Below are 16,546 nucleotides of genomic sequence, written 5' to 3'. Positions count from 1 at the left end.
AGAGCCGGAGCCGGTATCCCATGGTGACCCGACCCTGGAGCCCCAATCGACCAGCTACAACCCCCCCCCCCCCGAGAAATCTCATCTCGCCCCCGCCCTGGCCATCATCCCTCTACATCCCCTTTCCCCCTTCTCCTCCTTAGCACCCACTGTAGAAAACTGCGGGCCGAGAAACACCCCACCCTCGCCAGCGGCTGCTGCCCCCAGGGCAAAGCCTCGGGAAGACCAGCAGAAAAATCAAGCGAGAACAACCCCCCTTTCCTGCAGAAAGGGCCCCAGACTCCAGCGAAAGGGCCCCGACTGCTGAAAAGCCCCTCCCGCCCTTGCCTCATCTTTCCGACTTCCCTGCCTGCCACGTCTCCTTTCCTTTCAAGCAAGGTCGGTCCTAGCTCGGTAACCCCTCACCCGCATCTCTTTTTCCTCTTTCTCCCCTTCACCTACCGCCCCCCACTCCAGCTCCTAATTCACCTTTCTCAGAAGCAGTGTGTGGAACCCTCATCCATTCCCAGCTGACAGCAGAGCCTGGTCTGTGAGTCCTTGACACCCACACACCCTCTTCCACCACCGCGGGCAACATCTGAGCTCTCCGGGGGAGGGGGGAGGGGGCGGGCAGCCTGACAGCCCCGGCTGGACTCCCTCCCCGGCGTCCCCAAGCCAGGATGGGACCAAGCGTGGTCACTTACCCGGCTTCCCCCTAGTCCCCGAACGCTGTGGCTCCGTCTCACACCCACAGACGTGCCTTTCCAAGCCCAAGCACGCTCGCGGGGTCAGCGGGGTGGGTGGGCACAGCAGGCTGAGGTCACACGGAGGTGTGGGAGGTCCCTGGGAGGTGCGGGAAGGGGCTGTGTCTTAGGCAGCTGGTGTCGCCTGAGTCCGCACAGGGCTTCACTTCAGTGAGCGCTGCCTGGGCACATAGTAGGTTCTTGAGAAATGCTGAGTCCACCCCAGAACAAAGCCTCATTCCCAATTCAGGCGGGGGAGGGGAGGTTTGGGAGGTAAAAGGAGCAGCAGCAAAAACGGTAGTAGTGTCAAGTCACCAGAGCGCTGGGAGCAGCCCAGGGAGGGGCTGGGCCAAGGACCACTTCTGCTAGAGAGAAGCACCCCGAGTGCTGGGGCAGCCTGGTGGTGCAGAGAAAGCCAGCCTCAGAGTGTGGCTGAGAGGCTCCTCCTGCCCCACACATGCTGCCTAGCCTTTCCTAGACCTTGAGACTCCGGCACTCAGAAAGGCAGCCTTTAAGACAATCAGGGCTGTTAGCCTCTATGGCCGGGAAAGAGAACTCTAGAAGATGGTTTCCCCATGTGCCTCCAGAGCTGTCAAGGGGGCCCAGGCAGTCTAAGCTTTGTTGGGAAACACGTTTAAAGGACATGGTCACCCAGCAGGGGAAGTGTGTGAATGAGAGCTGAAAGCTAAGACCATGGCACAGAAACTTCTCAAAGGGCCAGGTTCGCCTAGGACAAGTCTCTCTACTTCTCCTACCTCCCACCCTAAGGGAAAGCGGATTCCCCAAACCTATTAAAAAAAAAAAAAAGTAGGGCACTAAAGGATTTCTCCCCTCCCTGAGCCTCCCAGGACAAAGATTCCTAGCAGTTCCCCCCACCACCACTAGGCCAGCCCTACCCCCCACCTCCCCAAATGCCCCTTCTCCCTGTCCCAGTTCCTCTCCAGGGCTGATGTCCCCCACCCTTTGCCAGAGAGGGTAACAGCAGCAGTGGCCGCTGGAGCTGAGCCATGCCATTCTGGCAGCCTAGAGCCAGAGCAGAAGAAGGGACAGGGCTTCTGTCAGCAGCCCAGCCTGTGCTGACCTTGGCTCTGTGCCCACTCATGGGCAGGGATGGAGGCCAAAAGGGTCAGAAGAGAAACGTACCTAGTCAGAGGGAAGGAGACCCAAGTGGCAGGAAGCCCATGCTCGGCCTAGGAAGTGGTTGCAGGGTGAGGTTGGAGGACTGGACTTCCCCCCCAATATCCAGGAGTGAAGATCTACTGGCTCTGGGAAGGGGTTGGGTGGGGGGGGGGAGAGTTGTCTTTATTTGGGGTCCTGGTGGGAGGGAGAGAAGGGAACATTGACTCGGGAGGGGGCTGAATGATCATGAGAGCCCATTTGCTCCTGCCCAGCCTGCCCAGCAGCTGGAGGAGTTCTACTCAGAGCGTCCCCCATGTGGGTGGCTGTCTCCTTTGCCCCAGGAGGCTCTGACTGAGTGGGCTACAATCACAGGCTAGCTAAAGGCACTTGGTGTTCCTCCTGTACCTGCCCACTGATCTACCCCAGTTCCCTGCCCCCTTTGTTAAATCTGGTCAGCAAACCCCGCAAAGAAGAGGCCAAGGGCTGCACACCCCTGCCTGTCCCCCAAGGGACCTTTTGGCTTCTCCTCTCTCCACCCCACTTTGCCAGGACCTCTTCACCTGGGCCTCCTTCCTTCCCAGTCCAGCGCCCTTCTACACCTGGGAAGGCCTCCACCTCTTCCTCTTCTAAGCTTCCTTCAGCTCCCCTAACCCTTCTTGAGTGAGTGCTGCTCCCACCCCACCCCACCAAGGCGGTGGTGCCAACGCCTGTGCCCCATCACCTCTCCTCACCCCGGCACATGCCCAGCAACCCAGACGTCCTCCATTGCAAAGGACTTGCCGCTTGGTCTGGGGACAGGAATGAATCAATCAGATCTCCTGGACCACCTCTCCGTACTTCCAGGCAGGGGGCTCTCCCTCCCTAGATGCCTTCAGACCTATCCGGAAGGGTTAACTGCCTCTGAGCAGGAGAGCAGAGAGAGGGAGATGCAGAGAGGAAAACATCTAGGGCTGAGAGAAAACACGCTGCACACCCCTCCCCCACCGTGCACGACCAGACTGACAGCCGGGACAGACTGGCTGCTCCGTCATCTCCAGTCCAGCCGCCGGGCACCTCCCCCACCGCTCGCCGCAGTCCCTGCAGACCGTCTGCCCTGGGTTCCAGCGACCTGGCACCGGGCAGGGCACCTCAGCAGGGCAGCTAAGTCCTTGCAGTGATGGTAGTACCCACTTTCCCCTTCCTCCACTCCATGCTCGGGTGCCCTCTCCCCTGGGAGTGGGGTGGCTGCTCTCCTGGCCCCCTGAAGTGCCTGAACTTTAGGTCCCGGGGACAGTTACTGAGCCACCTGGCCCCTCAGCCCCAACAGACTAACTGGAGGGCACAGCTCCTGAGGGGAGGGACACTGGGGCACCAATTAAATGTGGCTGCAGCACTTGCCCCCTCCCCCATCATAGGGACCCTCCCCCAGGGTGGGGGAATAAAGAAAGCTGGACTTTTATAGTCCTTTTATCTGACCCACTCCCTCTTAAAGGGATCGGAACCCTCTCCTTAAAGGGATCTCCTGAAATTATTTGCCCCCAAGCAAATCCAAGTGCAAGCCTCTGTTTGGTCTTTACCTGCTGGGGCCCCTTTCCCTAGAGGTGGGGGAGGCAGAAGCGTTCTGTGACTCTAAACTGGAGGGGCAAGGCCCCCTTCTGCCACTGAGGAGCCAGCTGTTGAGTGCCCAGCAGAGAACAGGACCCCACTCTCCTCTAATGGCACTCACTGCCGCAGCATAAGGCCAGGGTTAAAGTCAAGGTGAGGTGGGGTTCTATGTGGTCCCAGTCTCTGCTAAGATGGGATAAGGGGGGCTATGTGCACTCAGACTTTGGGGAACACATGTCCATGGTGCTGTGTCCAAAACCCCCATCTGTCCAGTACAAGCCTCCAGATTGCTGACAGGAGAAGTCTTAGCAGGCTGCCTCTCCCCGAAAAGCTGCATTCTCCTTTCCTCTCTCCCAACTCCTGACTCTTACTCTCTTTGGGGCCCCTGGCTTTCCCCTTGGGGTGCCCTCTCTGCCCCTTATACAAGTTTCCTCTACCGCAGCCCCAACAACTGTTTCAGGCTCTTTCCAGCCCTAGGGCTCATCCCTGGGGTATGCTTCACCCCCTGCGCCCTACCCCCAACCAGCCAAGGGGGTGGGGGATGGGCACACCTCGGCTCCCGGGAGCCCAGCAGAGCTGCATCCTCTCCCTCTAGCTTACTCGGCACCTAGTCTCACCCAGCCTTTGGGGCTTCAGGGTTCCAGGGAGGGTGGGTGTGAATTGGGTGCAGAAGGGTCCGGGGCACTCCAGACCGACCGAGGGACAGAGTCGGAAGCAGACACTCACTGAAGCCACCCCTTCTTCCCCTCCTCCCTTCGCCTGTGGAGGGTCGACGCTGCCAAGGGAGGGCTTCCCCAGGCGCTTGGGAACTCGCCAAGGCCCCCACGGCTGCCACTCCCTGAAGGAGAGGCTCCCCCCAAGGGCTGGAGCTTGGAGACCTTCCCCCCCCCCCCCCTCCGGCAGCTGCTGCAGCCTCCGGCTGAGGTCAGGCTCCACCTCCTTTCTCCGGAGGGAAAGCGCGAGGGTTGTTTGTTGTTGGGGTGTGTGAGGGAGAAGGTTCGAGATCACCTGGCTGGGTGGGCACGGGCTCTGAGGGCGGGAGCGGGGCTGGGTGGGCTGGCTTCGGCAGGAGCCTCCTGGGGTGGGTGAAATGCTAACCTCACCCTACCCACCCCCCCCCCCGCGGGTTTTGAAAAAGCAGCCCGGTCCTCTGCGCTAGTTCTTCCATCTAGCCGCTCACTGGCCCGTGCCCCCGCCCTGCTGCTATCCGTCCCTTCCGGAGTGGCCGAATGCCCCTCGGCAGAAGGGCAAGCCCTGGGGTTACCGCGAGGAACAAGACTGTTCCTGTTCTCAAGAAGCTTCTAGTCGGGGGCTGGAATGTGTTGGGGATAGAGGGACCTGTAGACATAAGACAGTGTGAAAAACATAACTTCATGACAGCGACCGGTAATGGCTGCTGAGGAGGCAAAGGGAAGGGTGCCACGGTCTGCCCCTAGTGTGGGGCTGGGTGGGGTGAGGTGAGAGAACGTTCGGTAAATGGCTAAGCTGTGCCGAGGCTTTCTGAAGGAGCAGGCATTCTTCCCGTCAGACCTACCCTTGGTAGGAGGGGAAGTTGAGGAAGCCTCAGGCGGGTGCTGACATTAGCGAAGGCAGAGAGCTGTGAAATAGGGGATGAGGCTGGATATGAGACTGGAGAGTGGCGGGGGCCACCCAGGCTTCATAAGCCTTGTCAGGAAGCCTTGTCCCAAAGGCACTGGAGGGTTCTGGTCAGATCTATGTCTGACAGGTATCTGGGGAGATGGGTTTGGGGGAGCAGGAGAATATGGCTCATGGGGGGAGACTGTTGCATCTCCGTTTCCACCTAGCAGACTGGCGGGCATCCCAAAAGGATGTGTCTCTACCCTCCCTCTCAGGTCCTGCATGGGCGGTAAAGGGTCCATCTTTGGGAAAGAATCCTCTCTCAGCACCACTCTCACTGCCATGCAGGGTCTCTACCTTCTCTCTCTCCCCTTGGGAAGGGATGGGTCGCCCCAGTATCTGCATCTCTCTCCTTCTAGAGAGTTCTGGCCTCCCAGAATCATTGCTATTTCCTACAATAGCGACAGGAAAGAAGTCGGCAAACAACGGGATCAACTTTTCCCTCCAGGTGCTCTTTCTGCACCTCACTTGGGACTAGAACTCTCAGTGGACATTAGTGATAAAAACCATATAGAGTCCCAAGCAAATGCCCTTCAGTGGGGCCCTTGGGCTGGTATCAGACTGAGCGTTTGACTTCCAGGAGCTGGTGCTGCCCTCACCCCAGTCCCAGAAGGTAGGCATGATTACTGTCACCATTTCACAGATTTGAAAACCGAGGCTTAGAGCAGTTAATGTCTGTCCCAGGTCACACAGGCAGTCAAACTTAAACCCCAGCCTGCCTGATTCACGTCAGGGTCAGATTTCCTGGTCCCACTGCATAGCATTGCCTTCTATGAGCCTGGAGAACCCTTCCCTGCTGGCTTACCTGTTTCCCTTTGACCATGACCACATTTGGGATTGCCAGAGGAGTAGGACGGGGTGTAGCTGTGTCAGTGAAATCTCATACTTTATTTTTGTTTTTAAAGATTTTATTTATTGGGGCACCTGGGTGGCTCAGTGGGTTAAAGCCTCTGCCTTCGGCTCAGGTCATGATCTCAGGGTCCTGGTGTTGAGCCCAACATCGGGCTCTCTGCTCAGCGGGGAGCCTGCTACTCTCTCTCTCTGCCTGCTTCTCTGCCTACTTGTGCTCTCTGTCTCATCACAGTATGAGACTATAGACCCCTGATGGACACCACTACGGTTTCGTCTCCCTCCTTATGGCTTCCTATGTGTCTAGCACCTCCCTGGACCCAAGGAAGGTTGGCATTCTAGGTCCCTCAGGACCTAGTCTCAGGACACACAACCCTCTGCCTTTCTCCTTCCACAGATCAACTCAGGAATCCCAAACTAGCAATCTTCAAACACAATTCAGCAGGCAGACAAGTTCTGTTTGACAAGTTCCTTCTCTCTCTTTTTTTAAAAAATTATTCATTATTTTAAGTAATCTCTATACCCAATGTGGGGCTCAAACTCATAACCCCGAGATCAAGAGTCTCACACTCCTCTGTCTGAAACAGCTGGTCACCCCGCTTTGACAAGTTCTTATCTCACAGGGATTTCAAGAAGATTAAAATTAGGAACCAATGCTGAAATTTCTGGAGATTGAAAATAAAAATTTGGATTTCCAGTTTCTCTTGAAAAAATCAGAAAGTCTGGCTCCCTTTGGTCCACATCTCCACTTACAACAGTACACTGCTGCCAAGTAGCAAACATTACCTTTACAGGACAGGCATGCTTCGGTTTGCAATGGTTCTGCCTGGCCCTGTTCAGGCACTTGGAAGACCTGCCTAATCCCTGAAGGTTTTCAGTCTTGTGATCCTTGTCTGTGGCCACGGAAACACAGATGGATGTTATGGTACATGTCTTTGGAGTGTCTGCCTTCCTTGGACCTACTCTGAGTGCCTTGTTCTATTCTCACGGGTCATCTCTAATAGCATTTTTATTATCGCCCTATGTACAGAAGCCATAGACCCAGGCTGGAGATGAAAAGGGATGTTCAAAATGGTCCAGGGTCTTTGGGTTTCTCTGAATGACTACTCCTAAGAGCATGGCTTAATGTCTTGCAAATAGTAGGTGCCTAATAATGTTTGATGAACTGAACAGTAAGTGATCTGTAAGTAGTAACTAAATGAATACATTGATGGGGAAGGAAAGACCATTCCAAGGAGCACAATGTCTGAGATGTTCTGGTTGTGGGATGTTGCTTGGAACCTTGGCTTCCTCAGGGTCACTGCTCTCATGAGGCTTGTGTGCTGATATCAAATGGGATTATTTTAAGGGAGATCCCTCCCTTGAGGAACCCCATGGGCTATGGACTAGAAGTTTGTGGGGGCATTGCACCCACTGTGGTTCCTTCAACCCAGACCTGCAGACGCCTGGGATGAGGACGAAACTCATATCTGGAATGGGCTGGGTGCCCAGAGCCTCCAAAGCCAGGGGTCTTAAACAGAGCGCACGGGCAGCCGCTCGACACCTGTTTCTTTCTTTAATCCTCAATAACGCCATTAGGAAAATATTCTCAAATTTACGAATGAACGAGGAAACTCAGACCTGGAGCATCTAAGTAACTTCTCAAGGTCACACAGATTTGGAGTGACTCCAGACCTCTGCCTTTTTAAGTACAGCAGTTACCATAAAGATTAAACAGAGGTCTAACCCTTGGTAAGTTTAAAACCTTTACTCTTTCTACATTTCACCGAGCCCAGTGTTTGCGCATAAAACTCTTTAGCCAGGCTTCCTGAGTAGAAGTCCTCTACAGTTTCCTAAAACATGTAAAGTCCTTGCAACAGCGCCCAAACCATAGCAACTGTCCCCAAAGCATTAGCAGTTACGAACCTACTTCATCACGCTTCTGTCGGGCCATTCCTGCTGCCTGCCCTGTTACTGTATTCGAACCTGGTCCTGCAACCCCGTTTGCTCCCTGTCTCCCAGACGGAGTCCCTGCTATGTTGTGCCCATGCTGTATTCTGTCCACCCAGCTGCAGCATGTCCCATTCTGGCTTCAGCCAGGCTGAATGTCTTCCTTTGCTGGGTCTAAAGGAGGGACCAGCCTCTCTCCCCAGGGCTTATCCACTACACCATCCTAACACCAGGACTGTCTCTGTGACCCCAGCCAGCCTCCTCTGCATTTGGAAAGATCTCCCCTGGCATCCCTAATCCCATTCCCCAAGGTGTGGGTGACTCAATCTCTTCCAGGCTCCCAGCCACAGCAACTGACCTCTCTAGTCTTCCAAAACCAAGAGCAGAGGGAGAGCCAGCTGTGGCCAGGACAACTCCTCCCCAACCCCCCAGCAGAGACATTCCCTGGAGGGGTCCCCAAACTACAGTCTGGGCCACAAGTACTGTGTACCAACCACATAGAGCTCTACTCAAGCTCAGCACCATTCAGGCACCAGTGGGACCTAGAAGGTGATGCCAATCACATGGCTTCTGACCTTGGAAAGCTTCCACTCCACCAGGCAGAGGACCCTCTAAACCTGAAGAACCTGGCCAGGGGTCTATGACTCAAGCATGGGTCAAGGGTTAGATGATAAATGGCTGGGCAGGTGACACCAAGACTCAGGCACGAGATCTGACAACTATTGCTCCCGATTCGTCAATATTGCTGTATTTTTAAAAATCTCATAAGGGGATTTATGAAATTCACACCTGGCTGTATGGGCAGCTCTGCTCTATTCAGACGCATACAGGGAAGTCAGCAACTGCCCTTTTCATTGGTTTCTCTCTGTTGGAGCGTGTTCTGTGGCCAGAGGTAACATTCCTAGAGAGACTTTGTGAGCCAGATGCTGTGCTAAATCCTTTTTTTTAAACACAGTTTTATTACTTTTAACTGGTCTTTTTTTTTTTTAAGATTTTATTTATTTATTTGACAGAAAGATCACAAGTAGGCAGAGAGGCGGGCAGAGAGAGGGGGAAGCAGGCTCCCCACTGAGCAGAAAGCCCAATGTGGGGTTCCATCCCAGGACCCTGGGATCATGACTTGAGCCAAAGGCAGAGGCTTTAACCCACTGAGCCACCCAGGCATCCCTGTGCTAAATTCTTTATATGCTCTCATTTAATCCTCAGCCTGTCTTATGAAACAGGTTCTGTTATTGTTCCCATTTTACTGATGAGAAAATGGAGGCACAGAGAAGTTCAGTAACTTGTCCAGAATCACACAGTTAATAAGTAGGGAGCCAGGCTTCAGATCCCAGCCTTGTCACTTCTAATTGTTCCTCTATCACTTGTTCCTAAACGAGCTTCCCCAAACAATTCTCTTATTATGTTTTCCAAACGTCTGTTGGCAACTCATTTGGATTTTACACATGAAGTTGCTGTGAGTAACATTCATCTCAGTATTAGATTGGGGGCAAAATGTTGCAGGCGTATTGTCATATTTCTTTATAAAAGGAATATTCCTTTTGCAAAGCTTCATCAAAAGTACCCTTTCCCTGCCCTCTGCACTCATTTTGACACCAAAATAACAATGTGGTCTTTCAGGAACATCAGATACGCTACAACCGACTTCCAGCTACACGCGAACTCAGTGCTCTCCCAGGGCTTTGATTTTGGGGTAAACGCACCACCTCCCACCCAGTCTCCAAAGTCAGGAATATTCCAATCTTCCCTGGTGCCTCCCTTTCCCTTGCCAGCCACCACCCATAGCTAATCCATCACCACAACCTGACTGTCATTTACCAGCACTTCAACCACCCCCTTCCTCCCCACCCCAGGAACCATAGCCCAGTCACGCACCCCACACCACCTCCCCCCATGTCTGTTTTCTACACAACAACCAGAGGAGTTTTCCAGAACAGAACTGCATCATATCATTCTACTGGAGCCCTTCTGAGGCTCCTGCTGGTTGGCGGGATAAAGACCCAAACCTGGAACCCAGGATGACCGGAGGGTGCCCCAGCAGGGAGGCTCCCTGATCCCAACCCCTTCTCCCCCAAATCCTACTCCTGGACCAGAGGTGCCCCCTCTCTCCCAAGCCTGGCTGAGCAAGTCAGTGTTTCCTTGGTGAGGCTTGTCTCCCCAGCTAGGCTAGGAGGAGGACCACATCTGCTTTGGGTCCCACTGTTTCCCCACAGCCTGGCGGGGTAAGTGCACCCGTTGGATTCTCAGTAACAGTTCCTGAATGGTGAATGAATAAATGACGGGCAGAGGATTGAAGCTTCAGCTGCTTGGCCAGGTGGCTGCGGCGCTGGACTTCTCTATCAACTTAGCAGACTATGTCCTGTAGGCACACTGTGTGCTGGGCCCTGCCTGCTGCCCCAAGACTCACTCCTCCCAGCCCAGTTTGCCTGCTTTCAGGACTAATTATGATGTCACCTTGGCCTGTGAGTCTCCACCTTTGGGGCAGGTTTGTGATTTGTGTACATTCTTACTATAAAACTTACTGACTTGATTAATTCAGTGACTGGATTATAATAGTTACTGTTCCGATTGGGCAGACTCTGAAACACAGGCATAAAGTCACGGTTCTGGCTTTGGCAGTCCAGATGGCTTCTCCAAGAAGTGAGGGTCTGTGGCCCCAGAACCCTGTTCTTTCCGTTGCTACTGAGAAGAATGGGAGAATTTAGTTCAAGGCAAAGCCTTGGGATTTCCCCTGCCCCCTTCTATCCCTCCCCCTGTAAGTCTGCCCTTCAGGTTTCAGTTAAATCTGATCTCATTTAGATAAGCTCAGTGGAGGGGGACAGGAAAAGAGGGGGTCCACTCCTGCAGCCCCCAAGGCAGGCATTCATTATGCGAGTATTCATTGGATGGGCACCTCTGCTTAGCCAGGTTTCATGCTGGGGATAGAGTGCAGAGCCCGGGACAGTGTTTGGGTCAGCAGTGCTCAGTGCTGGGGCTTAAAGAATAGAGAACATTAAAAGTGGTTGGAGTGATGGGAACAGTTGGGTTCATGTCTACTTCCTCAACTGAATTGTAAGCTCCTTTGGCTCCATCATTCTTACACCCCTGGCACACAGTGGTCACTCAGTAAAGGCAAGTTTTTCTTAACTCAACTGGGGATTGGCAGGTGAAGGGGCAGTTCACTCAAGTAGGCTGAACCTGGGGTGTACTGGCTGGGGGGCAGGCAGGAGGTTGGGGGGCAGAATGTCCATCTGTTGACTGAGGGCTGGGTGGTGGGCCCCAGGTAACCCACAGACTCTGAGGAACAGAGAGATGAAGTTTCCAGGAGGCAGCATGGAAATGAATTGGGTGATTGTTCCTGGTGAGAGGAGCAGGCTAGGGGTAGGGTGGGGTAGGGTAAGTGGCAGGAAGGGGCTTATCCGGGGACCTTGTGGGGAAGCCTAAGATGCTTGAGTCCACAGGAGTGGCTCCTTGGGGCTTCCAGCCTTGGAGCAGAGGGGACATAGAAGTTTGAGGAATATGGGACAGGAAGGGTACCCTTTAGTGAGGAAGGGGCCCCAGAGCTAACACTCAGAAGCCAGTGTGTCCCTCTCTAACCCTTCCTAGGGGAGGGCTAACAGCCTCACTTACAGACTGTCTTGTTGCCCGACTGACAACAGGCTCCACACTCCAGAGGCTCTTGCCCGTCTACCCCCTCACACACCCTCCCCCCCACACACATACCATGGGTCACTCCAGGGCTCAGGAGTCCTGGACAAGAAGCTCCAGCCCCTTGGAGGTGTGGGTGATCAGGTGGAGACAGCAGAAAAACTGCAGCCTGAAGCTCTCCAGCAGGCTCCTAGGGGTCAGGGAATGGGGCACAGTGGTGTGTGTGTGGCAGGGTTCCAAGCACCCAGAGGCTCACACAGAAGGAGAAGACTAAGGAAGGTCTTTCAAGGGAGACTTCACCTTCCTTCACTCTGGAGCCAGGCAGCCTCCCTGGGAGCTGAGATACCCTGAGTACCCCAGGAGACAGAGAATCCAAAGGGCAATCTATTTCCCATCCCCTCCTTCTCAGCTTTGCAGGACTGCAGAGTATACTCTGCCCAGGTATACCTGGGAGGTGGGAGCAGGGAGACAGGTGGGGAGTGGGGAGAGGGGCTGGATCTGAGTAGCTGGGTGGGGATTCTTTAGTCTGAACAGTCCTCAGCTCTGGTGGTCTCAGCCTAGGAAGCAGTTCCCCGCTCCCCCAGGCAAATGTGGTTACAGAAAATTCACATACCTTCAGCCTTAATTGGCAATCTTGCAGTGGCCCCAACCTCCCCCACCCTTCCACTCTGGGCCAACGGTGGGGAATCTGGATAGCAAGGAAGGACTTGGCAGGCTCAAGGAGAAGGACAGCAAGTCTCACCTCCACACAGTCTGTTCTCCTTTCAGATTCTTCCTTCCCCTATTTATTTCATTTATTTATTTTCCTTTAAGATTTTAATTTTAAAGTAAGCTCTACACCCGATATGGGGCTTGAACACACAATCCCGAGATCAAGAGTCGCATGCTCTATGGACTGAGCCAGACAGGCGCCTCTGTTCTAAATCTTGATTCATCCCACAATAAATTTAATTAAACACATTAAACATGAGTAAAGGGACCCACCGCATAGCCAACCCTGCCCAGCCTGGCAGCATCAGATGGGGCTCATGTAGGGCTTAAGACTCTGCTAGCCCATTCCCATAAACAGAGCAAGCACCTGGGGCCCCCAGGTGGTCCCGAAAGCGAGCTCTATTTGCCGAACCTGCCTGTCAGGGAGCCCAGGCCCGTGTGCCTTCACAGGGACTCTGCAGGCGGCCTCTGGTGTTGGGGCTTATCTCCTGAGGGCAGCTGCAAGCTGACCGTCCTTTTCTCTGTTCCTGCGGCGTGTCTAACGGCCGGTCTCTCGGTGCGTGAGATCATGTGCACGGCTCTGTGGTGTGTGCGCATGCGTGGTTGGCTCCGCAAGGACACGAGGGCACAGGTGTGTTTGGGTGGAGTGTTGTCCATCCCTGCGGTTCCAGGCACAGCCCTGGTCTTCCTTCTTTCTTCCCTCTCTCTGCAGCTGGTGACGCAGCCCTCTGTACTCCCTCCACTGATCCACTGCCCTCTTCGTCGGAGAGAAGATACTGCCTGTGCTGTAGGGCCTGAGATACTCCTGGGCCGGGAATACTGTTCCTCTCTTCCAGAAAACTCCCACCTGCCTGTCCGGCCCTCAGATTCCCATGTCTTTTGGGGCAAAGTTGTGTCAGATGGCTTGGCAGAGTAAGTGGAAACATAACTGTCTCTGAGACTGATCTGTGCTAACTCAGTGATATCTCCCAGACCCTGGCTGGTGCTCGGCTCAGAGCTTGTCTTTAAAGGTTTGTTGACCATGTGGTTTATGGGTCTGGTCAGGAAAGCAGGGATGGACACTTTTTCACCAACTTCTTCCCCTTGTTGAAAATAAGCTCATACAGTTGGCTGGCCCTGGGGCTGGACATGCCGCCTCTGTCCCAGGTCACCTCTGCTGGCACCAATCTAAAAAATATAGGCACACAATGACTATTGGAAAACAGTTGGAATTACCTAGTAAAGTTGATCACATGCATACCTGACAAGAGAGAAATGCCATTCCTGGGAACACACCTAGAGGGACTCCTGCACACAGAAACTAGACGATGCATCCAGAATGCCCCAAACTGGAAACAGCCCAAACGTCCATCAACACTAGCACAGATAATTACCTTGTAGTATTTTCACACAATGGAATGCTATACAAGAAAAAAAAAACTGGACCAAATTACAGCTCCGCCCCTTAACATGAATGAATCTTTAAAAAACCACACAATAAGCCAAAGCAGCAAGATACAGAGTATATTTAGAATGAATCTAACTACAGAAAGTAAAAAAAAAAAAAAAAAAGAAAAAAAGAAAGAAAGAAAATAGAAAACAAACAAAAAAAACCCAGGCAATCCAAACAATATTGTTTAGGGATATACACAGAGGTAGGAAACCATAAAAAAAGGGGGGATATTGGGGAGGAGAAGATTGTCATTAAATCGAGGATGGTGGCTCCTCTGGGAAGAATGGGTCAAGGCCTGGCATGCAGGCTTCTAAGGTACTTGGATTACTGACCTGGGGCTGGGTACACAGGCGTTTATTATTGTTTACACTGCATTTATGCATGTTACATACTTTTCTGTATATATCATACATTTTACACAAGAGAAAAAAAAGGGATGGTATGTGCTCAACTCTGCCCCTTTTCTCCATCCAATCCCCATTCGTGTCCTCTGCTGCCAAAGGCAGGGCCAGGGTCCTCCATCCACAGTTCTCCTCTGTTTTTGAGTGGGTTGGAGGAATATGGGGGTGGGGGCCTCCCCTCTGCAGCTGGGCCCTGGCTACTCCAGGGTGAGGAGGCCTAGGGAAAGCGGGGCCAGGCGAGGCCGGCTGGCTTTGCTCTTTCTGCCAGCTCTGGGGATTAGGCCAAGGCTCTGGCCCACCTGTTGTTTCACTCATTCAGTATGCACAGAGCCACAGAGGGGTTGCTGTGAGCACTGGGTGCTGTGGGGAGGGTTCCGATAAGCGAAAAATGGTCTTTGACCTCGAAGATCTTACAATTACTCAGAGGGAATCATATACACAAATAATACAGTACCAGAAAAATGTGAGCTAAGTATTACAGGACTACTTACCTACTCTTTCAATAAACATTTTTTGAGCACCTGTTACGTGCCAGGAACGTGCTGGATGGTGAGCATATAAGGGCCGTCGAATCACAATCCCAGCCCTTAAGTTCTTAGCCTAATTCGGAGGAAACACACATTCAAGATAAATACAACAGGGGAGCAAGCCCACCGAGGCAGACAGGCTCAGCGAGAAGTAGAAAGCCACTCCCATGACCCCTGCCCGCTTAGGATAGGTGAGATGGAGTGGGGAAGGCTGGAGTAGGGAGGTCTTCCTAAACATTCAGACTCTGAATTGAGACTTTCAGGATGAGGAATACAAGAGCGAGGCAAAGGGCCAGAAGGCCATCTTTTGCAGAGGGTCCAGCTGGGCAAAGGTCAGGGGTAAAGAAGAGCACCTGAGGACTATTTGCTACCAAAACACAAGTACTCAGCAGGGATGGGGAGAGTAGCAGCTGGAGGGGACAGCCAAGGGGGATCAGAGTCATATCTGCCTTGTAAAACCTTGGATTTTATGGATACTGAGATCCACTGAAAGATTTAGGGAGAGCTGGATAGTTCACTCCCGCTCAGAATAGAGGAAGGGTTGAGGGACACGGATCGGAGGAAGGCAGACAAGTTGTCAGGTTGTGGTGGATCCAAAAAATATTTAGATAGTCCAGTTTAGGTAGGCTAGATGGGTGGTGGGTGTGGGAGACACCAGCTCCCTGCCCAGCCACCAGGAGGAGCAGCGCTCCAAGCCAGAACTAGTGTGGCTCTGGGTTCTGGGTACCAAGGAGCACCAAGTGTGGGCAGGACTGCGAACGGATTCTGCACCATTTGGTCCCAGGGTTCCCAAAGGCTGGCTTGTGGGACAGGACTGGACTGAGGAAGCAAGGAAAATACGGCATGTCATGAGCCGTTTGTAAGTGCAGTGTAGGCACAGTGAAGAACTCTCCTTGGACGTGTTTGCAAGCCAATCAGTAAAGCAGTACATCACTTACAGGCATCAAGTACATTACCAGAAGAAATCACTTAAACATTCAAGGGTGGTTTTGTCCTGGGAAGGAGGGATTGGGGGTAGGAGTGATTTTTCAAAAAACGTTAACATGTTAAACTATCATATTTTAAAACGCACAAACATAAAACATACGAAATTTTTAAAAAAGATTTTATTTATACATTTGACAGACAGAGATCACAAGTAGGCAGAGAGGCAGGCAGAGAGAGGGGAAGGGAAGCAGGCTCCCTGCTGAGCAGAGAGCCTGATGTGGGGCTCGATTCCAGGACTGAGATCATGACCTGAGCTGAAGGCAGAGCCTTTAACCCACTGAGCCACCCAGGCGCCCCCAAAACATACGAAATTTTAAAAATAAAAAAGCACTGGCTTTGTTCTGAGTTTACATCACGAATACTTTGCTAAAAGTATTAATTTTAATTGCTAAAAGTGATTTTTTTTCTTTTGGTATTAAACGATACAAGATAGAGGATAGCCAGCGTCTCCCCCGCTCCCCTCACGTTCTCATTAGGCAAAACAAAACATAACAAACAAAAGACCTTGAGCCCTCTGCATCCTGAAATCAGAGACCAAGAGCCGCTAGTCCAGAGCACCAGGCTCAAGGCCAGAGAGCGACGACTCTGCGCGTCTGCAACCCCACGAGCGGCCAGCAGGGGTCAGGCGAGTTCCACGCATGTCCCGCGGAACCGCGCCCGAGTTCGGAGTCCCAGCAGCGCTCCGCGGGGCGCGGTCCCTCGGTGGCTGAGCGGGCTACAGGGAGGACACGCGGCCCGCCGTAACCCAGGGGTCGCGACTAACGGTCACCTGCGACCTGGGTCCCGGCTCTGCCGGGCGGACGTAAGCTGGGCCCCAGCTGCCGAAATAAAAAGAGGTTTCCCCCCACCCAAACCCACGTCGCGCCGACACTAGCTTTGGCTCCACCTCGCGTCTGGGTGGACTCCCGGCCGAATTCCATGCCCCTGGGCCGCTCACCTAAAGTGTCTTCTGGAAGGCCGCCCTGCACAACATTGTCTCCCATGGGGTTGTGAAAACCAGGGAGCTACTCTTACCAAATC

The sequence above is a fragment of the Meles meles genome, chromosome 6 (genome assembly GCF_922984935.1).
Source record: "Meles meles chromosome 6, mMelMel3.1 paternal haplotype, whole genome shotgun sequence".
Classification (NCBI taxonomy): domain Eukaryota; kingdom Metazoa; phylum Chordata; class Mammalia; order Carnivora; family Mustelidae; genus Meles; species Meles meles.
The sequence above is the reverse complement of the archived record's forward strand: the minus strand, read 5'-3'. Positions refer to the sequence as shown.